The sequence below is a fragment of the Macrosteles quadrilineatus genome, unplaced genomic scaffold (genome assembly GCF_028750875.1).
Source record: "Macrosteles quadrilineatus isolate MER2022 unplaced genomic scaffold, UCM_ALF_1.0 Scaffold_2__2_contigs__length_208266976, whole genome shotgun sequence".
NCBI lineage: Eukaryota > Metazoa > Arthropoda > Insecta > Hemiptera > Cicadellidae > Macrosteles > Macrosteles quadrilineatus.
In genome coordinates this window covers 148,334,254-148,359,793 of record NW_026542595.1, presented here as the reverse complement: position 1 = coordinate 148,359,793, position 25,540 = coordinate 148,334,254, and the positions used below count along the sequence as shown (strand labels likewise).

Below are 25,540 nucleotides of genomic sequence, written 5' to 3'. Positions count from 1 at the left end.
GAGAAAATGTATGTGTGAGGGTAATGGGGTAGAATTTATTTAATGGGGAAATAGATAAAAAGTATTTATGGGTTATCAAAATATTGTATTGAAAAGGTCCTTGGTACTTCCGACTACGATAGGGAGGGGAACATACTAGGCTAGCCAGGGAGTGGGAATTTAAAAATGTAGGTTAGAAGGGGGTTGTAAAGGGGGGAGGGATTTAAATTTTGACTTAGGGCGTGGGATATACTAAGATATGCTAGTCAGGGCCCGGGGTTAAGGGGTGAAGTAGGTTAGAGGGGGGCATCGAAAGTTGGAAGTTCTAATGACCTTTATATAAATACTATTTTATGGATGCATGTTTTTAAATAAAAACTTTTTGGGCGTATGTGACATTAACATTGGTTTTAAGGGATTTTAAATTAAAATATCGTTTAAGAAAGGCATTCCACTGTTACAGAAATTTTAAAATCATACCTTATGAATAGGTTCATTTAAAAAAAAATTAAAGAAGTCCTTGGATTTTCCATCTCAGACAGGGAGGGGGATATAGTAGGATAGACAGGGACGAGGGAACAAAAAAATGTAGGTTAGTGGGGGGTTTAAGGGGGGAGGGTATAACAATTTAACTTAGGGACGTGGGAGGCAGCATAGTAGGCTAGTCTGGGCGTGGGTAAGGGGGATAGGCTAGTGGGGGGCATCGTGGGGATGGAAGATCTAATGACTGAAATATTTTTCCAAGGGGTATTCTCGTTTTTCCCAGAGGGTGGGGGGTTTGATAGGTTCATAGGTCATCTAGTCGGTTATTTGAAGATTCCAGACGTTAGAAGTAGATATAATTTGAAGTGGACAACATTGGAAGAGGACAACATCAGAAGTGGACAACGTTAGAAGTGCATAGTATTTGAAGTGGACTGGACAACATTAGAAGTGGACAACATAAGAAGTGGACAACATTAGAAGTGGACAACATTAGAAGTGGAAAACATTGGAAGTGGAAAACATTGGAAGTGGAAAACATTGGAAGAGGACCAACACAGCGCGCTGTAGCGGTGTGAGATGAGTCACAGAGAAGGGCACTACCCCCACTACCCTTGGGACTAAAAGAGGTTTGTAAATACAAGCTTTTATAACTTTTTGTACTAAATATCCTTAAAACATTATGAAAAATATCAAGGTAAGTAAACTTTTTATTTACGAAGTTGGCTGGATATAAAACTTTGAGTAAACTGTGTTGGTTTAAAGCTGCGTGCTATTTAGAGTTTAGATCAAGATTGAAACTGAATTTCTATATATTTTTAAGGATAAGGCTAAAGTTAGGTCTACATAAGTATTTTTTACTTTTACATATAGGTTATGTTAAAACTATCTTCAAATATCTACTTGTTTTCAACTTCAACCATAAAACCATAGAATTATCTGCAGTTTAATGAGGTACTTTTAATTGATCACTAACCCATAACTATTTTTGACGTTGCAATTACTGTACTTCATGAACAACGACACCACTTCGCAAGCAGTGCCTCACTCTGGATACGAATTCAGTGCTGGTCTTTCAACTTAGTTTTAATATGTATTTGAAATTATTAGTAAACAATGTCTATAATAGGGAGCCTTGCAAGAATTCTTATGCAAGAAAAACTTCATGTAGGCCTCCACATGATTTAGTTACTCTTCCTTGTAAATAAATGTCTACTGGGACTCAGAAAGCCAAAATTATGATGGATCTTTATCGTGATTTTATAGTTATTGCAATAAGACGGAGGAAACCACAGAGAAGATACGACAGAAAAGAGAATGGAAAGACGAGAAAAAGATAAGAGAGAGGTAATATAGGAGGGAGAACTGAACTTGTCGAGCAGTCCACTGCCAGGAGCCAGCGTCTTGTCTAATGTATTCTCTCTATTTGCATGTGGTCTTCATAATTAATTCTGTTACCCCCCCCCCCCTTACCAGTCCCCCTTGCTTTATAATGGTTCGCGCGTGCAATGAACCTTAAGCGCCTGTGGCAACTGGCAACTTCTTGAGTTACTGCATTTGCAGATTATTGCCTACAGATAGGCTGTAAGATGGAGTTCCACGGATTCGTCTTGAATATGATATTTTGGAATGTAATTTAAGCTAGAGTGTGTGTGGTAGTTATTATAATAATTATCATTGAACAATACAACTATTCTATTATACATAGTGAGTAATTTTAAGTACCAAAAAGAAACAGATGAAATTAAAGAAAGCCGATAAGGTATTGATGACACAGTTATTGATGATAGTTAAAGCTGCAGTTGTGAAATGAAATACTTACAAACGAGTTGAGATAGTATATCATAATAGTATACTTGTACGTTAACAGTAAATGTTATTACACCATCATCTAAAATACAGATTTGCTCATAACTTTTACGTAGTTTCATATGTAGATGTTTCTACCAACATTTTAGATTGCAATCTAAAAAAACACCTTGTGTTGTTGCACATTTACCATGTCATAATCCTCGAATTTCTCCACCACCCCTTTAAAACTTCAAGAGGGAGGGGAACTGTTTCTCATCTTGAGGGTGTCGCAGATCACTTAGGCTGTGGTCACAGTTAATTAAAACCGTAATAATATCCCACCCTGGGGGAAGATACCCCTTCAACATCACTTCCGTCCGCTGGATCCAGGAGGGGTAAAAAATATTCAACGGCAACAAGTGAAATTTGTGTATTATCATATAATAAAGTGTCAAAGTACTGGGGATTTTTTGTTATATGTTTAGATTTTTTTTACAAGCGAAAAACTGATGAGCTGAAATGGAAGTGGATTTGTGTAAAAAAGGTACATCATGAACGTGACTATTACAATAGCCCTAACCATGTCCTTAAATTCCTCTCGGGTTAATCGCAGTGGACATCCAAAGAGCCGCTTTGAAGGTAGATATTGATTTGTATCCTTGACAACAAAAAATGCAATATTTAAATTTTTTTATTTCATCGTTAATTTAAGTTTGCCGTACTAATATTGAATGTATACCCTCTTACATACCCTATATAGGGTATATAAATATAGGTAATAATAATATCTAATATCCTCTAAGAGGTACATTAGGTTTTGGCTATAAAAAATTATTCGCTCTTTAGTAGCAGCAACAAGGACAACAAATATATTTTAAACAAATGAAAACACTTATAAACATAACTAGCCACACACCCGTGCTTGGCAACGCGAAAAGAACCAGATACATCATTAAACATGGTTGGTTATAATAATTTTTAATTGTAAACTAAAATAATATGAGTTTTTGACAAAAATTTATATTAAGTATTCATTTGTATTTGTTACTATAAGATAAGGCGGTTGCAGATTGAATGTGTTTATACAAGTATATATTCCCTTAGGATAAAATCATGACAACAATGTCAGAATGATACGTTTATTTCACTGTTTACAAAATACAACATCTACAAACATTACAGTAAGCATGTACTCTACATAGAAATCACAACACAGGACATAATTTGGCCGATTACTGTTTCTTTACTGCGATTCCTTCTATACATCGAGTATTGTACATATGCATTTTTATATTGACGTTATTATGTTTCAAAAAGCTAGGTTAGGAAAATACTTACACCCAATTTACACCTAAACATAATTACTGTTAAACATAGGAACAAACAGAATGGCATTATTTGCAAACACCAGTCATGATCGCTGTATTTAGTCAGCGCCCGCTAGTCACTGGGGGACAATACATCAGCAGGAGTGTGTAGCGGTTTGCTCGTTTTTAATGCAGGCGCCACATCGGTGAATTTAACACCTACGAGCGAAATACAAGCAGGAAATTAGCATCTGACAGGGGTTGGTGAAATATCGGCTGACGCGCGGCGGTTTGTCATAAAACACGGGGTGGATCAAGGACCTGAGTGCTGAAAAGGGTTGGAAAATATTATTCTACTTTATAAAATGTATTATTTTACTTTATAAATGTCTAATAAGAAAACTACATAATACTTTGCAAAATATCCTTATGAAAAACTTTAAATATATTTTATCACTTCACAAAATATCACTGAATAACTCACACAATATATTTATGATGATAAACTGCAAGGCTCTTCTTGGGAATGCATTTGCACATTACTTCAGGCTAGGTCTAGACGGTGTATTAAAGAGGGGATATTCTAGGTTGAGGGTCGAAGTATTATCATATAATCCATCGGTCATTGGGAACGCGGGACCTCAGGGAACGAGCAAAATGCTCTACTACTAGACCAGCTCCCTTCACACTCAATGGCATAAGCTACGGTAGTAAGAAAATGTTTTAGAAAATGTCCAAATACTTACCTGAAAATACCATCAAGCATCAGCATATATTTTTCTATAATCCCACTCGGCTTATACGCAAACGAAATTTGTTCCCATGTATTTGTTATCGGAGTTAAATTTCGGCTTTCTTTTCCGAGTTAGTTTTTCTTCTGCCCGACCGATTTTCATGGTTTAGGTCTCAAATTGAAGGCATGCAAGCAAAGATTTCACATCAAGCATCGGCTACTGTATTACTCGACCAAAAAACATTTTAACCACTTTTCTCTGGACCATTTTCGAATTGTTCCTTAAATTTTAGATGTATTACCATGGTGGAAAGAAAGTACATAGGTTGCAAACAAAAAATCAACTGATTGTATTGCCATATAAATTTGTTTTGATTTTATCGTTATTGCTTATATAATTTTTTCTAGATGGTGAAATGGTATTTGCAATCTTAGTGACGTCAACATATGACGGAAATAGCACACCTATGTATTTTCCTTCCACCATGATGTATTCCACCAGTTATAATGATATAACCCTATATATCTGGTCTAAGAACCATCAGTGAAATACCGGCTTTCATTTAAGCTATTCGTTATTCAAATCGGATGAGTTTCAAGCAAATGCAAGGTGAACACTGAACAACCAAGATAAAAATTATTTTTCACAAGTTTTTTTTATGATTAAAAATCAATAGCTCAAAAAAATATTGTTAAGGTTTTTATATGGTTTGGACTCAAAATTATCAGTAAATTAAAGGCTTTAATTTGAGATTTTGATCGTTTTAACCAGCTCAAGATACTGTATTACTCAATCGAAAATCATAAATTTGATTATTTCTCGGATTATATATTAATTTAAACGCTTCGGAGCAGCATGGGTCCTCTAGTTTTGATGAAATTTAATACAAACCTGTAAACCTACATTTATTCAAACGAGTTCACGAACCAGCATGATCGGACTTTGGGAATGAATATTTATGAAAGTTTATGGGGTGAAAATTTGTTTTCACGATCCAGGCAAATGGAAATTCGCTTAGTCTGCAGGTTTCCTGCGGGCGGCGGGGGTATTTTATTGATATCTTATATCCATTTTCAAATTAGGCTATGAATAGTTTGTTTATAATTTTGATTACAAATTTAACACTCTTTCTTTACGCCCGTCTGAAGACAGTTAACATTCACCATGATTCATCGATTCCGATTCCTGACTCATTTTTGAAAGGGAAAACTTTCACCAGTTCCAATAGAGCGTGAAGCGTTCGCAGCGCTCCGACTAGTGGTGACATCTGTGTGGTAGACTGAGGAACTAACCAAGCAATGTAGCCGGTAGCAAATCAAGGAACCAACCAGCTGATCTTTTGTTCGTTGGTCGGCCGTACGGGCGCGTCCGCGTCGTCGTAGTTACTTACCAATCTTGTATTTCTTGAATTTTGCGTAGGAAACCGTGAATTAACCTCTGCGTAACTTTCAGTTTACATCCAAGTGGTTATAATACAAGCGTAAGATATACGTTTCATATTTGTGTCCGGTTTGTGTTCAGGTCATCAACACCAACACCTGCCATCAGTGTTGCCAACTTGTGCTGTGTTGTAAATATTGTGTCAAGTTTTGTTGTTTTGTGGAATTAGTGATTTATTTGTGGAAGTGGATTTACCATGGATATACAATTTTTCTCCTGGTTTTGTAAGTAGGCTATTGAGATTTTAATTTAACATTCGGTGATGTTTTGATTTTTTCATTTGACAAGTTTGCAACCGGTTTGTTTACGCGACTATACCTGGTTGATTGTTGATTTACCTGTTACTTTGGATACTTCAAGTAAATTACTTACTTTGTTGTAAAATATAAGATAGCCTGTTTTGAATTGCGTTACATTTGAATTCACAAAATATTTGTTCTAAGATTATTTTAGGATGTTTAAAGTTTAACCCTTCAGAAAACCATAAAATAATTCTGAGATGAGGAGGGAATACAGCAGTGTTTCTGAGTACAGTAAGGCTACCTATACACACGAGTTGAATTTCGTTATTACTTAGGTGTAAGATTGATATGCCTTATCGTTTATTTTTTTTATTATTCCAAAGGTTTGGTTTAGTTTAAACGAATTCCCATATAGGGAATAAGCTACGTTTGATCACATTGACATTTAATTTGTTGATTTGTAAGTTAAACTGCCGTACCTAGTTTCATTCAAATAAAGATCACATTTTATTTTGTAGGTTTATTTTACAGTGTAAGTTCAGCCCTTTGGCTATGGTTCATGAAAATTGGTTTTGAGATGGTTACAAGAACAAGGAGGAAAACCTTACTTAGGTGATACAATTTCTGTGATACAATACCTACATCGCATTCACAGTTAAAAGAAATAGGATTTGATTTTACGATCCTATCCTGCTAGAAGCGAGTCTATATTTTCATTGGTATCCACAAGCGAAAAAATAATCGAATCATCTTACAACAATCAAACAAATAATATTTTGCACTCGCTGGTTTTGGTAGGGTTGGCCATTACTTACTGCAGGTCTCTTTTTTTCTAAATGGTAGGTATTTTTCTGCAATTTTAATTTACACTTTGATGGAAAGGTGCAAAATCAATTAAATAACATCAATCGTTAGCCTACCTTTATGCATACCCGTGTTTCCACGTTGTGCAAAGTATGCTTCCTCGTAGTTTTGACCGTTTTTCAAACAAACCTCGTCATTGCATCACATCTGTTGTTGCTTGGTTTGTACTGTAGGTTAGCCAAACCTCATTTACAAAGGCTAAAAGTAGGCTGTATTAACTCTCCCTCTTTGAATAACATCAACTTTTGGTCGAATGAGAACATTTTAAAAGATATATCGTGTGTCGGTATCTTTTCTTCATTGTTGGGAAGATAGTTTTCTGAGTTTGAATAACCTAAGCGCCTTAAGTTTGCTATGATGCTATCAGCTGATAAAAACGTAACTATATCACATCTTGTTATCGTTTTCTTATATTTTAAATCAGCTGAATAAACAGCGTTGTTACGTATATCAATATTAGTATATAAATTATCAATCAATCTTTTTTTCAACATGTGACCAACTCCCCACCTGAGCCAAAATGGCCAAGGCTATATTTATACAACTTTAAAATCCCTTGGGCCATATGGTCCTAGGTAAATAGCATCACGGAAACCCAACCTGGAACGGGTACAGGCCTTTTTGCAAAATACAGCCAATGTGGTCTATAGATAGTCTTTATTTATTGGAATAGAGATAGACAGTCAGACACCCTAACACATTTTATAATAGAATTCCCTATAGAATCATGTTTAACAATAAATAGAAAAAGATTTTCATGTAAATCGTTGTATGAAATAGATCTGTTCGTTTTGTTCCAAATTACTGTTTCCTTGTTGTAGTTGTACCTTGTGTGTTAACAACATCCCTCAGAGTTTTGTTGTTGAGGGTCGACAAAGCTGAAAGAATTTAGCCGTTTTTATTTAGACCGTAATGTGAACGGGGCTGACAGCTGTTTTCTATGTTTAGATCGACACATTTGGATCTTCGTCAGTTTTTTTCACATTCTTCATGAAAAACGCATCTATTTTTGGCCGTGTAATTGGTCATCTAAAGTGATCGTTAAATGGTTTTGAGATGTTCGGGGATAATTAATTGTGACCGTAGTTAGCCTATTCTTTTAATGTGGTTGGTAGGTATTGGAAAAAAAAACATGTTAAGAAGTGAAAGAATATTTCTGTTGACATATTATTATCAAATTATCATGGTAAATTCGTGATTTAAAAACTTTTCCTCTATAGGCTATAATTTTATTATTACCCGTGCTATAAACAGATGTATGATTATAGAATGTTGAAAAAATATAATAATTTCGAACTTCTGTAGAAGAACGTTAAAAACAGGAAAAAAGTCCTGTATAAAAATCCACTGCCTCAGAACATAGCTTAGCTTCTTAATACATGGTAGGCCCATATAAAAAAGTAAAATATAACTTGGGTTAAAATAATGTCTTATTTTATTACTTTGTATCAGTTGTTAGAAAATATGACAAAACTAATGGGAGAGAAACGGAATGAAAAAAAAAAAAACATGTTAAGAAGTGTGTGAAGAAGATAAGCGTTAGCCTACTTGGTACCTAACCTTTTACCAATCTTTCGCTCTAAAGAATTACATTTTATGATTCAGAATAAAATTAACCCCCCTCTCCAGATAGAATGATATTCCAAAGTTTCACGACCGGATGAGCAGTTAAAAAACGTAAATAGACCAACAGACTCACATTTAATTTTATTTGTACTATCTAGATATTTATCACAGACTATCAGACTTGTATTTTGATGTCTCAGTGGCCTACATTGTTGCAAGCATGACGTCATCACTTGACCTATACTTCGTTGATCTACAGCTGTTAGCAACAGCGATATTGCGTCGTTCCAACGTTCTTATCATCACTGTCATATGACATTGCAGATTACTAATCTATTTCCTACTGCATGTTTCTCGGCATATAATTATTAGCAATGTAACCGCCTACGCCCTTCTAGGAAATGATTATGGTTACATGCGGACGTGTAAATCTTGCATTTACCTAATCGCATAGATTAAATGGTATCAACTGTAAGAAGCATCAAGCATTTGTAGTTTTATAATTTTTGAAAGTATCGTTTCATGCTCTGTCAATGCCTCTTTGTTTCATATTACTTTTAACTAATATTGGTTTTATGTTACCTGTCGTCAGTTCCAAACATTACAAATTTGGAACTGACGACAGGTAGGTAGTATAATAACAATCATTTTTCAGTTCAGGGGCTACTACTGTACAATGAATTTTAATATTACTTTTGTTTGCCCCATTTAGATTTTTTCAGTCGTTATATTCTACTATTATTTATCACGAGAGGAACCGTTCGCAAATTACTAAAAAAATAGGCTCCAAAGCTTATAAAGAGTGATTTATAGCTACATCGGGTCTCAATTGTGGAAAGGTGCCTGATTTGAAATACATTTTCATAAAACTCTTACGTACATCAACACAGCATAGACTAGGAGCATTTTTTATTTATGATATAACTTATTATTTTAATAAAACAAACTAAGTATAACCATTAACGACAATCGAAATACCAAATATTCCGAATATTACCAAAATTCCGCGTTCAACTATAACTGTGGACTGTGAATGAATGATTATGGAAATGATTAGCGCTCAGCTGTTTTACTTTTTCAAAGTCTGATCTAATTCTACGTTGAATTCTACACAGGGTGAAGAACTAGCCAGCCATCAACATTTTTATCAGTGTCTTTGAAATATAAACGTTGTAAAGTTAACTTTTACGCATGACAAAATTAATTAAATACTACAGATTATTCATATTATAATATTTGTAACATGCAGTTGGACACTATACTCTTTAGTTCGGCATGTATTTTACTCAGTTGAAGTATACAGGATTACAAGAAACAACCGCTAATTTACTTTTACAAAGAGCAGTACTGTGAGAGACTTTTTCAGTACTCAATGTCCCGTTGGTCGTTGTACAATACAAGCACTGTTGTAACGGTTAGGCGAGTTGTATTCACCATGCGCCAGCACGTGTGTATGACGTCATTGTATTGTGCTTCGACAATAACATTGACGTGGTCATGCCTAGCCATGTAATCAGTACTGATCAGTGTTACTGACTGTAGATATACGTTTGTTGCAAATAAGCAGTTTCCATGATAATTTAGAAAATGTAGCAAATGTTAGAAGAAAAAACGTTGAAGTTCAATTTAAGTAATCAACGTTTTCCACAAGACACGTTATTTAGTTTTTTTGTGAGACAACGTTTTGGTATGACGACGAGATCATACAGTAATTTACCTACTAAGTTATACTCGTCTTAGTGCTTGGCAGGGGATAGGGTTTTTTACTAATTACTAACGTTTTATGCATTTGAGAATCGTTTATAAACAACTCTCTTTGTTCGTTTTTGGTGAAGGTAATTACATGTTATTTAAGAAATAACTGAAGACATTTTCTAACACGATTAGGCATTTTAGACTATAGGACAGGCTCAGATTCCAGATAGCCTATCGAAAAGTCGTGAAAACTATGATCTAATCATGATAAAAATGTCCGTAATAATTTCTTAGACAACGGATCTAAGTTGAAACATCAGTTAAAACATTAATATTTACTTTATTGAAGCATTGTTGTTAAATTGTACTGTTATCAACATTTTCAACAAAGTCCAGTAAACACAGTACTTTAGGCAGTAAGTGCTGGTACGAGCACGCAAGAAGTCACACGCACAGCATAAATCATAAGTAGGTCACTCCGATCTATCATCTACTAGGCAGCCATTGCCCAAGCATTGCTCATAGGAAGTCGGCTCCAGCCTTGGCAGATAACAGACAATTGATCTGATAGAGTAATGGGCCCTGGCGCCCACCGCTAGAGCACTAGACCTCTAGATCCTACAGCTCAAGCCAATCTGATGCTCTACATTCCCGCGGTGTTTGTAAATAACGGCACGTGTTGTAGGGTGAAAGTCGTGTCTAAGTATAGGGACATCACCCGTGTCCGGTTGTGGTGAAGGTAAATGAAAATATCGTGGTGTGTAAACAAAGCCGCGTATACACCAACCAATCACTCGTAAATCTGTTTGTTAAAACCTTTCATTGTAAATTTACCATAGATATTAAACCATGCAATGCATACAACGGGCGATTTTAAAAGAAACAATTGCTTGAGATAGTATAGGATAGCGTTCGTATAGGATTAGTAAGACGAGGATATAGTGAAGAAATTATACTCAATACTAATCGCATTTATCATTAAATAATGCAATTATGATGTATTTTAGTGTAGCGATTTTTTTTTATATAGAACAGTTTATCTATGTTAATGTATTTGAGTTTTCTTAATTGGTTTTGTTTTATGTGGTCTCCGAACCTCCGGGTCATTGTAAATAAAAGTAATTTGGGATTGGTTCGGTTTGATTCTGAGCAACTAGGAGACTTCCTTGACACTCCAGGATACGCGCTCTAATAGACTAGACCGACCCAGCAATGATTTAAACTATTTATGTTCTATTTGGACAACTCCAAAGATTTACTTTCGCTAATGTTTTTTGAAAATATGATGAGCAAGGTTTATTATTTTTCTATCGCTCTTCATCTCATCGCAAACTCTTCTTCCACAGTCTCAAAAATAGTGACATCCTATTTATAGGTCCTATAATCATCACGTATAATGGATTATTGGAAAACACGGAGTAAAGAAAAGTACTGTTAGGACTTCAAAGTAATGTACGATCATCACCTAGATTGGGTGTGATCATTTTTCTGCATGTGATGTAGAATTCCTATCCTATTTTATAATCTGAGAAACGTTTTTGTTAAGCGTTGAGGGCTTTTAAATGTTTATCTCATATAATATTTTACACTTGGGTTGATAATCAAAGAATAATCAATAGTGTATCCTTGAAGTCCTTTGAAACACTGTTTAACGTGGCTAAATAAATAAACGGCCAACATCAAAACTACATACCGGACCCAAATTGCCTATTTGTGGAACACCTGATAACGATGGTAGATCCGTAAAATATGTATATTCCATGTCTTTACCCAGGGTTATGAAATAAGAAATATGAATAAAGTTTTTGGTCTACAATTATATTTCCAGCAACATTTCACATCAACCATTTGATCAAGAGCGCAATGAACCCGATATTTTATTGCATTCCGTTATCAGTAATCAAGATTCATTCATGTTTACAACGTGAACATAACCTCCCCATTGTAAATCATCACCATTGTTGTGACAATGACAGACGACAGGGCGCTGTCAAACGGTTGATTGGCTGTCATTGCTGTCAATGCTGTCAACGACCGCTGTTAACTAGTTCAAGCGTTGCTGACGATGACAAAATTATTGCAAACATCATCCAAGCGGATCTGATTACTGTACTTCATGTTCGACTGGCTGATGTTCATGGTAAATTTGTTATACAATTTTCCTGGATTGTTAATGATGTTTAGACGTATTAGGCCTTTATCTTTCAAAAGCAATTTTTAATAGATGGTAGACATGTTTAACTTGTAATTATCTTATGGTTTTATGGTGGTGGAAGGGGCTCCTCACTACACAGTTAATTCTGGCTAAACTATTGGATATATCTTTTTCAAAAAGATTGAATAACATTGGTTAATTCAGTTATTTTGTGGCCGGTGATCAATGGTGACCTCTCTACTCCAGATTTTACGCTCCTTGATTATCATATTAAGTATTAACATTATTGAATCATTGGCAGACATTCTTTATTTTTATACATTTCGCTAAAATTTCGTCTTTATGATTGCATCGTTGCTGTTCTCGATTTCTATAGGTTTTTGGTGACGTAAACGGTCACGGTGATTGTTGTAACCGATTGCACGATTGGTTCTGCTCAATGAAGCTGTTGGTTTTGTAACTACTGTATCAACCGTGTCCATCCGAATGTGATTTCAACTCTTTCATCGAGTATAGATGTCACGAAAAATACTTTTGATGAAGTGTTAAAATAATTTCGAATTTTGGCTAAACATGATGCTCGTAGCTTATCTACGAAATTTTGTATTTTGACACAACATTTTGAAATCTTGTTGAATCTTTAAGGAACCGATGTAGATTATGCCAATATTGCCAGATTTGTCATTACCGATTGCTCCAGTGTTGCCCACAATGAAAATTGCAACCATGCATGCTACTTACATGGTGGAAGGAAATAATATTTTCCAAATAATATATATTTTCCTTCCACCATGTGCTACTTATGTATGATCAGTCTACAGTATCACCTGTTTCGATGTTACACCCGTAATATTTTCTAGATTAAAGGAGTACAGTATAACATGTCTTCTCATTTAATATATGGCTTACTAAGCACGCTGCAGTGTTGGTGTCGAAGACTATCAATAGTATTAATAACTATTTTTCACGAGGATAACCAAAAATGTCTTATGATTACCTACTATACAAAGGCGAATTTACTAAAAACTGGTGAGACCATACACAATTTAACTACAGCAGTACTGAAGTTCCTAAATACCTACTTAATTAATCTTGCAGTATTTTTTGTCATTATGACACTTTGATGCATGTCGACCCCAGCTGTCAGATCACAAAAGGTCCGTGAAACTAACCGCAAGTCCGCAGTCAAAACCGCAATGCTCGATCTTGTGGTATTGTCGCATTCAGTAGTACTGGAACCGCACTGTGGTTATCTAGGCGAGGAAACCAAATTATCAGTTCGAGTTGCAAAAAATATAAGTTCGACATTTGATTCGCTTCTCAACGTCCTTGCGGATATTCCCCCTAGAGATAAGAATGATAACGACTGGGAGGCTTGCTTTGGGATGATGAAATATTGTGCAATGTTATAAATGTGTTTTTAGTTACCATTGTGTTTTGTGGCTACTCCAGTGGTATTTTAAGTTATGAAAAATGTAAAACGCTTTTTAGGTTAACTCAAGCGTTGCCAGACATGACGCACATGCACAAGAACTTCTTTTCAAGTTGGACCATAAAACCAATACTGTACGTATATTTACTGGTAGGGCATGTGGTTGGAGCGCGGACTTCTGTCTTAGAGGCTCCGGGTTCAAATACCTCCAATCACTAATGGCTTTTAAGTCCTCTAATGTAGTGAATTGAGATTACATGTGGATTTCCTTAATTATAAAACCCTTAATAACGGGTCCACCGAGGAGAAGAACTTTGGAATGGAATACTCCCTTCACTAAAAGCAATACGTTAAAAGACAATGAATATTTAAAATAGTATTTTTAGTTATAGTACACATTGTGATCGTTATCCTTGATTGGCCTGAAACGGAGCAACAGTAACAGTTAGCTATGACCAATGTTTTAAGGTAGAAAGGGAACGTCTAATAGAGTTACCGCTGCAAACAAGACTTACCACTTAGTTGAGGAAGTAACAAAGTTCACTCACCTTCGATTGTGTGTAGTTGTGTGTAAAGTGCTTTCAAGGTAATTACTAACCTGATAGGTACATTTATAACCTTTATACGGCAACAACTTAGATTAAGCAAACATTTAAATTCCTAGTGATGACTTTCAGTGAAGTCTGCAATACAGAGATGGCAATCATAGCCCATTGACGTTTGTTACTTGACTGCTAGAAATTGTTAATGTGGGCACTGAACCTCCAGGTTACAGCTTTATGGCAAACCTAAAAGCCATTCAACATTGGTGGGATTTGATCCCCGGACCTCCTTGGTATGAGTCTCACGTTCTAATATTTAGAAACAAGCCTGATTGTTACAGTTCGTGTTAGATTTTATTTAATCATTGATTAAGTAGCCATGTAATCATGCACAAATACAGAAAGACACTCAATAATTATAATTTTGTGCAACGCGTAAAGTAATTGACTATTTTGAAATGTTTGATATTTTATCCGATAATAACCAATCAATTTTGTTAATCACTAGTCCAGACTCATGAGGGGAAACGAAATCTCTGTTAATGAGTTGAAATATGCTAATTGCTAGGCTTGATTTGTTGAGCCCCGTTACTCGATGCGGACTACACTATCATTGGTTATTGAGTCGATAAATCGTCCGATTAATTCCCCGTCATTCGGTTGTAATGAGACGATTATTTAGAAAATAATCGGATAAAATAGTAAACCCGATGAATCCTAGTGTGGTTATAATTACTATGCGGATTTTCTGGTTCAGTGTTGTTTGAATGTGTAAATAAACTGTTAATCCCAACTGTCAACAGTTATGAACTAGGGTCGTCTGCCGTTACACTTTAGACGGATGAAGACATGTTGTTAAATGAACTAAAACTATTCTTTTATTATTTAAGGAATTAATTTGGCTCTCGAATCTGACCTTGATTTGTAACAGATTACCACTAAAAACATTTCGTTTCTGTCTTTACTTATTTGTTCGTAACAGATCTCAATCAGTCATTAATATTCACTTCAACTCCTTTATTTGCGAAATCAAGACCTTAACTTGTTAGACAAACAAAATTAAAACTAGGCAGTAGGCCTATCGATGGTTTTGCCAAATTTCTTATTTTATGTAGGTAACATATTTCTTTACATGCATTTAGTTGTACGTTGTACGGACCTAACTTACAAATCAGGATCATGATTCAGTTGATACACTTTCATCTTATTTTATATATACTACCATAACATGTTATGGGTGCTGAAGTACAATGCAATTAATTGGGGATTGTAATTTGGAAACTTGTGTATTTTCAGTCCCACCAGCAATTAGACCTTGTTCACTTTATTTACACGTTTGACTTGGAAAATGCAATGCTGCAGTACATTAATGATCTTGGTTTCCGTAAAAATGTGAATCGACGATGGAGAACGGAAAATTAAGGGGTTGTCGAATGTCACTGAGATATATCCGTATTATTGAAGCGACTTTTCCTATGTGCGGAGACTTGAAATAGCACGCTGTGGGTTTGAGCATCTCGAAGGTTTGTTTTGCCACAGAGTGAACTTGTGGAGAGTGAAAGGCGGAGAGCGGAAGAGGAACACGACCGTCACAAGGCCCGTCCAAGGCGACCAGCATCTGTCTGCAGTACAGCACTACAGCACTACAGCACTACAGCACTGCAGCACTACAGCACTACAGCACACTAGATAGCCAATAATGAGGTTGAGGTTTTTTGTCCCACCTTCACATCCTAGGACGCTAGGTTCTAGCCCACAACTGTTCTACACATTACTACAGGCTAGTCCTAGAGGGTTGTGGCATTATCAAATTAGCAATCTATTGGTGATTGGCGGGATTTGAACCCGAGTGTTGCTGTAAAGCCCCGAGCTTTTCCACTAGACCAGCTCCTCCCCATCTGGGCTCTCCAGGTTGAAGTGTTGAAGTAGGAGGGAGTGTAGGACATGCTACTTGACAATAAATCATGCTATAGTGAAGGCGAAATCCTTAATCATTTCAGAGGTATTTTATTTTTTGTTTCCTTGTGTGGTGAACCTGAAGCCTAAAGACTATTTTGATCTGAGCCATCTAGTTACTGTAATATCACCTTATCAATTATTGGTCATTGAGATGGGGACGCCACTTAGGTGCGTAGTTCAACCTAACTTACATGAGTGAAGGATGAGCGTATAATGGTGTGCGGTGTAGTTTTGTTACTGCCTTAAGATCAGTTGTTTCATTACCCTGGATTATTTATTAAAAGCCAAAGCCCAATGATCAGGAACAGCTGGGTCTAGTTTCGAACCATAAAAAAGAAACTTTTCTCAGGTTCGATGTAGCGAGCACTTCAACCACTTTGGTGTAGTTCCTTTGCTAGTCGTAGTTGATACTGTCTTAATTTTAGTGTTCGTGGATGCTGTTCAACTTGCTATAGCACACCTTGTATATTGTCGTTCGGACAAAACAAAGATGGCGTTTAATCATTGACAAATTATTCCCGTCTCTGATCATTATGGAATGTCTAACTTATAAATGAAATTAAGCAACAATTCATAACTTAACTAGTCCTATCAAATATATCAAATCGTACTCAAATGTTACTACAGTAAGATGTAATTTCTTACTCAAACAGACATAATTCCACACTGTGTAACCTTTAAATAATATGATTTACAATAGTTTACCCACTATTTTAATCCACGAAACCAAGAGCAGATAGTGTAGCTACGCACAGTAGGCATACTGTAGTAAGTAGTGTAGGCCGAGATGTCAGGAAATGCCAGACTCCAGTCAATGCTACTGCCATATCTGGAGATGGTCGTGTAGCCAAGGTTGTGCCTTGCCAGTCGTGAGATCCTCCAATGTTCATTGTCAACGATATTGTGTCGTTGACAAAACACCTTTGATAGAATAATGAAGCTATTGCTATTTACAACCTAAGGCCCCACTCTTCGTCGGAATGGCGTCAAAATCGGTGTCAACTTCAAGTTACGCAGTCCCATAGCGAGAAAAAGTAATTAATTTTACATTTGATGAATTTTCCATTTTGTTATCTTTTACATTGCATTTATCAATAAATAACTTATTGGAAGTTTGCAGACCGTTGGTAACTGGGCTTTTATAAACTCGTTTTTATAATAATAATGCAAAAAAACATATTTAAAAGTTTTGAAATTCAATTCATAATTTTTTCCCCAAATAAATCATAGTGTTTGATGTAGAGCTTTGATACATTGGTCCTGAAGAACTAACTGGTGTGCCGTTAGACAGTTTGAAGTAACATATTTTAGGGAAGAAATACTTTAGAAACTTTCTGGGAATAGTATGACAGTATCAACACCAATTTCATAAATAAACAGCCTGTATCTCTATTCTTAAATAATTTAGTCTATGCTATTTATACTCGTAATGTAAGTGCTACTACAAGTAAGTTTTAAGCAACACTGATTGCATATTGTCTAGAAACTAGTCATTGCATGGAAATAGTTAAAATTAGAGTTTCATTGTCTAGACTTGGTGTAGAATATTATCTAGAAGACTCTGTAGCATTGATAGAACCGTCCCATTTACAGCTTACATTTACTGTGGAAGACAGAGAAACGAACAATAACTTGCAATAAACAAACTTCCCCAGTGTCGGGCTATGTCGCCATACTCTCCATAGAGGTGAATAAAACCAAGGTATAACGCAAACATACTACAAATTGTACACAACTTTAGGAATTACAGTTTCCATTAGTTTCAAGATAGCATATAATGTTTGCCTTATATTTCACATAACGGTTGTGTATGAGTGTCTGTAAATGGGCCGTATAGATTGTAACGGCTGTTTCAAACGCTTTTATAATTGTAAGTAAATTTGGCAATAATATACAAATTTACATAGAACCATTTTATTGTAGGCAAAGCACTGCAAATTTAGACCCGGAAACTTAGACTTACTTACTTTAAACTTAGACCCGGAACTGAAGTTTTTAAGTTCAAATTTTATAAGTTTTTTCACACCATTATTCTAATTTAGACCAGTAGGTCTAATTTAATTCAAATCCGTCAAATTAGTTATTCCATTAGATTTTTCCTTTACTAAATACCAGACCAGTCGACTTGTCTCTTCCGGTCCATTTACTGCGTCGTGGATTTAAAATGGCAAATGAGATAAGACACTCTTTGATTGTGATAAAAGCTTAGTTTCACGATGTCATTTATATTTCTGATGCCATAAAACAAAGAGGATGATTTCATTAGGCTACGACAATTATACTTACCCCAGAAATTTAGATTTTATCTCAAATAGACCTTAGTCGACATCAGCGCACTCTGGAACATTAAACGCACATAAATATCAGCTTTACATTTTAAATAAATAAATGCTTGTGGCCTGAATCCACGAAAATACAGTATTGCCAATACAAACCTCGTTTTTAAAGTAACCCAAGTGATAAATATACAACCTACCTAAAAAATTATATTAAAACAGCTTATTTAAAAAAGTTTAATAAAAACCCGAAGAATGCAATATGTCCTATAGCCTAAAGTATTAGGAATGTAAAGTCTGCCTATAGTACCTAAAGTCGCCTAGTTTAGGCCTTTGCTAGATTAGATCCGCCAAGAAAATTTACGTATGAACTTCATTAAAATGTTTTGATGAATAAACCAGCTACAATCCCTTGTTTTCAAGGCTTTTAACTCATCAAAACGCTTTAAAAGGAGTTTTTAGAAACTCAAACCCAACGCGACACGGTATTTAAACACTACGGTCGGTTAACCAAAGAAACGGTCTTTACAGGTAATATTGTTACGAGGCTAGTTAAACATCTAAATAGCTGAATATTTCTATTTTCCTTAACATTTTATTATCTGAGTTTCCGTGAACAGAAACTGTGACAATCATTTCTCTCCGCATAAGAAACCATTATTTATTTTGTTATAGGCCTACTCGTATATCAGCTATTTTAAATCGTTTGAAGAATGTATTTAAAAATAAGTTATAATTTAGGACAAACTATTACAGAACATATGAGTAAATATCTTTAGATGATTTTAACAAACAACCAAGGTAACTTGTAAACCTTTCGAGGTCCGTTAAAGTTTTGTCCTTTAAAGTTTGAGAAGGAACAATTTGTTTCCTACATTAGTCCCGTGGGAGAGGACCGAGTTTTCCCGTGTTCCTGTTTTTTCCCTCGGGACTCTGTAGTGAAAAGTCACGTAGAACGACGACTGTCCATCGCAAAACTTTCCCGGTTTGGTTGACTCTTTTGTATCAGAACGTGAATAATTGCATCGCAAAATACAACTTAAAATTGTATGTTTCTATTACCTCGTAAAAGGTTTCCTTTTTGTTCACTGTTTGTGTTATTTACTGAAGTAAATATTCCTAACTAATGGATAACCTGCAGCTAGTTTTTAAAGGACATACTTAAGCCTTATATTGAGTGTGCAACATGCATATCATTTTATTATCTCAGCGTTATTCGTACAATGATGCCTTAAGGAAAAATCCTATTCGGTTTAGCACAATCACAAACTTGTTGTATGAGAATTTAACCAGAATCTCCGGTGGATGTATTTACAGTATAATATGCAGTATTATTTACCCTTCAAAAAGAAAAAGAAATGTCGGTTTTCTTTATTAAATGCTTAGAGATTAGTTATATACAGTATTTAGCTATTTTTCCATTCATAAGCTCAATGTATTTTTTTGATATTTTTGTCAACATTTTGTAGAGTTAAAGATTGTTTTAATGAACATCTTTTTACTGAACCTTGTCAACATACATGGTAGCCAAGGATTATCCGTTAATTTATCTTTTGTAAACCTAATAAATTTTCTACGAACTAGTGTACTTTTACATCATGTGTAAAATGTGTTTTTTAAACCTCCTAAAATGTGTTATTGAACATGTTATTTGGTGTAAACTTGAACGCCATATAGTAGCTAAGTAAGTCCAACACTTTACGTTACAAGTTTGACGTAAACTCAGTTTCACGTGTCTGCTGCGTGTAATATTGACAGTTATTAATCTCATAGAAACTTTTCTTTGTTAGGGTTTGATGAGTTTGTACAAATTGTGCAAGTTCTTCCTTAGGAAAGTTTGGCCGTCAAAACTGATGGTGTTGTAGTTAACTTTTAAGACACGTGTGAAAATATCGTTATAACCATATCATGAGATTCGTGCAGTTACACATGCATCCTTTCTTTTGTAGGACCTCTGCAACCCTACGATATTAACAACAGTTCAACACAGAGTATATAAAATATCACCGGATAATTCATTTCGAGTTTAAGTTCGAGGCGGACAGTTGCACAATTGTTTAGCGTTTAGCCGTAAACGCGTCATCAGATCAAGCATTCTGAGGTGATTCGCATTTATTGAGAAGTGGAAGCTTCATTTGATAAATGACACCAATCCTCACCAGATAGGTACCTGGTTGTAGTGGGTGACAGAGTCTAGAGGTCACAGAGACCGCTTTGGACTGCGGAGGACCTTTCATCCAACCAATATCACTTAGGCTATAGTCTGTATGGTGGAACCTGTCTCCTAACACTCCGTCTACCTGGGTACTGCCTGGATATTGTTATTCCCTGACCAGTTCCTGAGACGAAGGGCCAGAAGACAGGTTACATCGTACATACTATATAATACAGTTCTCCTCCACTGAGGTTGGGCGCAGTCTCTACCTGTCTGGCAATGAATTAGATCTGACAAAAGGTTGACGAGAAAACAATATATTAATTTTGTCACCGATTTCTAAAGAAACTTATTATGAAAATTTCGTTGCTGTAAATACTTACATAGTGATATATCCTTCATTCCAAACAAGAATTTGCTGCGAATTTAAAATTGTAGAGTACAACTCCTTACCAGTTCACCATTGACTATACTGCGGGTGGTCAAATTCAAAATCCACTACCTTAATTCTGGAATCCTGCTGTATCACATGTTTTCGTACGTTAATTCATAGAACACAATTATGATCTCCATAACCCTCTCCCCAACCACTATAGATTTGGTAGCTCGTCCCCTTATTCAATTACTGACAGAGTTGCTCAATAATTGTCTAAGAGCGGGTTGTGTAACAATCTACCCCAGTAGATACTCAAGAAGCTAATATTAGCAAACTAAGATCTTAGACAGTGAAGGGGGTTTGTTAGGTTCTGTCTTAGAGAAATGATACTGATGAAATTGTTTCCTTTGACTGTTGATAGACATTCAATTATAATTGATATCTTTTTGTGATATCTTCAATTTCGGTCTACCGGCTACACATTATGTATACAGCTTCTGTCTACAGGAGAAATTTAGAGGGATAGCATATTATTTCGATCCAAATCCTATATAGTATTATTAAGTGAAAGTCTGTAAGTTAAATGACTTAGATGGGAAGTTACATAAAACGATTTTTTATTATACTATGAACAAATATAACTACATGTAACATACTGATTGCCCTGGGCTATTGTGTTCAAAAAGGAAACAGTGTACTGTGAAATTTACACTTCAATGAAAGAGGAACGTGTACAATATGTATCAACAATTATAAGACTATCTCATATTGCGAAATACCAGTGCATACAAGTCCCTAATGTTGCAAAGTTAGATGTTCATATCACAAATAACTTGAGTGACATAACGTTATACATACAGATAACAATTACATGAAAATCACATTTATGCCGTTCACTATAAGCCACTCCACTCATTTACACGGGTTTGAAAGTATTTTAATTCATGCTGTTATATAGCCTAGTTATTTGTATATTTTTATTGTCCATCTAATCGATATGTTGACATTACCTTCGATAAAATAACTTGCTTTTGTTTGTGATTAATTAGTAAAATGAAATCAACGAGTTTTTCTTTGACCTTAGTGAATTTTTTTTATCCTTTTCAAACTCCAACATAAACATACCTTAATCAACTGAACTGTAAACAATAAATATTTTTTTCCGTTAAAATTTTTGTATTTATCCAACTTTCAATACTTAGTACTTCAAATTAACTATCCGATGGTTTTTTGCCGACTCACAAAAGTGTTTTGTCAACATTTTAAAATGTTAACCAACCTACGTACGTACATCACTCGAGTTTTGAGTTAACAACTACATATATTGATTGACCTGTTATCAACACAGCTCACGAAATCCCATGGTAAACTAGCCACTCGTTTTAAGGGACCACAGTATATCTTCCCTTAAGACAGTGAAGCAAAGAGAAAAGAGGGGGGATGTATGAGCAATAAATGTCATTGAAGTGGTGCTACATTACACAGGGGGAGGGGGGGGGGACTGTCATATCGCGGCTTATTAAAACCCCCAACCCCCCTCAGGGTGGCTAAGTGGACAGTTCGGGTCAATTGACTGCCCAAAGTATCGGATTTACAATTTTGAAAAATATAGCAATTACTTATTGTTGATGATAAGAAATTTGTACCGATGAATAATCACCGGGTTAGGTAATATCAGATGGCTAGGGCCTCTTAGTCAGTATCCTTGTTATCCCTTGTTTTCAAAAGTTGAAAGGTTGGTTAGTTAATGTGTACCTATCTAACAAATAAAAATATGTGACGCCTCCTTTAAAAACATTGAGCCTATTTTGTTACTAAGCAAGGATTTTAATTTGAAACAAGTCGTGTAAGATGACTTGGTGTGCCATTCTAGGGTAACAGCTTTTATTATCTGCTATAGGGTTTTAACATTTTAAAATTATCTGCAGGCTTTTTGCAGGAGCTTTTTAGGATTTACTTGTTTATTTTACGTTCGCATACCTTGTTGCCAAGTACTCTCGCCGTTACTAATAGTGCTTAAAAAATGAGGTGGATGTACTCTGTTTCATCAGGCAAAACCACTGGATCAATACAGGTGAAATATTATACAAACTTAGCTCATGATCGTAGAATAGGCATATTGCCACTTGAATATTTTTACTTTGTCGCTGGCTTTACTAGTTTTAGGTGGGGATTCTGGGGGAGGTTTATTCGAGGTTTGAGGGCTAAAGACAATGGGCTGAAAGTTAGTTTGCAGTTCCGCAGTTAGGCGTTTGGTAGCCTGAGGTAGCCAAACTTTGAATCTATAAATCTGCCGCTAACACCTCACACAAACAGGGCTCAACTTTGGACTTTGGGTGTGTTGTTGGCGTTAAAACAGCAGAGGAAGCTACTGGGAGTTAAATAACTTACACATTTAGTGTCTAATTCCAAAAAATACAATAATTATTAAATACTTGCAATAATAATTAGTGGTCTTTAAATATCTTCTAGTAGCTCCACGATAGGTTGAGGAACCAATGAGACGAGTCAATTTTTCATGCTATATTAGAAAAAGTTATAGGCCTACTATCCCTCATGTTATTATAGAAACGGATCCGTACCACACAGTAGTTCTTAGAATGTTGGTACATATTTAGTTTAGTTTCATCAGTTGTGTGACAAAATAAAACCAATAGCTGTTTCAACGTTTAAACAGAAAACATTTGTATACGTAGTATAATTGAACCGAGCTAACCTGAAGGCAAGTGAGCGTAGCGAACGAGCTAACCTGAAGGCAAGTGAGCGCAGCGAACGAGCTCCAACCTAAAGGTGAGTGAGCGAAACGAACGAGCTCCAACCTAAAGGTGAGTGCGCGTAGCGAACGAACTTCAACCAGGACGTGATTGAGCCATGCGAACGAGATCATCTTGAAAATTAATAAGTTAAACGGGGCAAAACCCGCGGGATTATAAATAGTCAAAGGCAAGACAACGTCTGCCGGGTTCAGCTAGTTATTTCTAAAAGTTCTAGCTCACAAATTAGTAGAATGTCTGGGAGTGAGTCCTTAGTAAAATAGCGTTTAATTGCTCGTCTATATGCTTGTTTACGATCTGAATCAAGCAGATGACAAATGTTTATGAACTGTCCAAGGATAGCAAGATATTTTTCAGTTTAAATTGTATCTGTAGATCTCGGTGACTCAAAAACGAAACAAAATATAGTCCTGAATCGTTATACGATGAATCATATGGTAAATGGTAATAGTAACTTACACAGGAAGAAATTCGGCAAACGTGTAAAAAACTGCGAAGCAAGCTATTCCGTCACCGTTAGTTACTTTCATAAATAAATAATATCCCGTCTAGACATAGCTATTACACGGCAAATTAAGCAGCGAACTGTCTGTCGTAATTAATACAACTTCCTTTGCACCTCTTACTGCATCCGCCGACAAGCTCTAATAATTTACTAATTTTAATAATTTATGTTACTTGCTTATTAATTTGAAGGTAATAATGGGAATAATTGCGTGTAAAACCTGTATTCGGTTTTATCCTATACCTATTGAGTTTCATAAAATGATATTGATTTTATTATTTTTCTTATTCTTTTTTTATTTACCTTGATGGTCTTCTCTGTTTTGGATTGTTGGAAGACCTGCAACTAAACAAAAACAATCGTTAAGGTAATTATTAATTAATATTGTTTTTAAACTGGATCCTCAAATAATACTCCATTTGGATTGTTGGTGGGTCAGAGGACCATTTAAGGAGTAGTTGGTAATAGGCAATTACTAAAAAGAGTAGGTACCTACTAGTTGATCCATGATACGATTTTCCCTTGTTTAATTTTCTAAAGACATCGACGTGAACCATTTACAAATTATTTTTGTTTCCAAACGTTTCCTACACCGTATATTTAACGTTAACTACTCTCATTTCTGATGAAAAAAAAAAAAAACTCCCTGAGAACAAGCAAGCAAGCAGGCTTGTAAGTTTTACTCTCTAAATCGTACAGTAAGTTTAATCAACGATTAGTACGGAAAGTTATTACAGTCACATTTACACCATATAAATTTCACTTAATATTTTGAACTTGTTAAAGTCTTGCCATGAGAAGACAATTAATTACGTACTTGTATATTTGACCAAGGCACAGACCATTATTTCCTGTGGGACTTGTCACTATAGGACTACTTTCTATCTCTTATCAATGAGTCATGCATGATTGTCAGTGAAGTTGATATCAAATCAGCCTCCGATGATATTCACTGTTTATCCAAAGGCCAACTAGTTTGTTCCTAGTACTGGTAATCAGTAAATATTTATGTAGAAGTTACAAAATATCGTAAAATAGTTTTATCTTTTAATATTTTCCACGATAATTATTTTACAAGTGTGAAGGATATGAAGGATACAACACAGGGTGTGTACAAGAACTATGCAAAGTGGACTTAATCTATATTGGAGGACTTTTCACTAAAAGTTACATGAGAATATTGGTTTTTAATAAAAATTGGTGCAGAGTTGGAGGACTGATATAGTCGTTAGAACATAGGTCTTGTGTCACGAAGCTTTAGGCTC

General features: G+C 35.4%; 1 protein-coding gene across 1 annotated transcript in view; it reads left to right on the top strand.

The window, feature by feature from the left end:
• Positions 1-5,649: 5,649 nt before the first annotated feature.
• Positions 5,650-25,540, top strand: part of LOC128986806 (protein sprint) — a 368,727-nt gene continuing 348,836 nt past the window's right edge. Inside the window, exon 1 of the mRNA XM_054407335.1 lies at positions 5,650-5,958. The gene's annotated coding sequence lies outside the window, so the exon portion shown is untranslated. The remainder of the gene's footprint in view (positions 5,959-25,540) is intronic.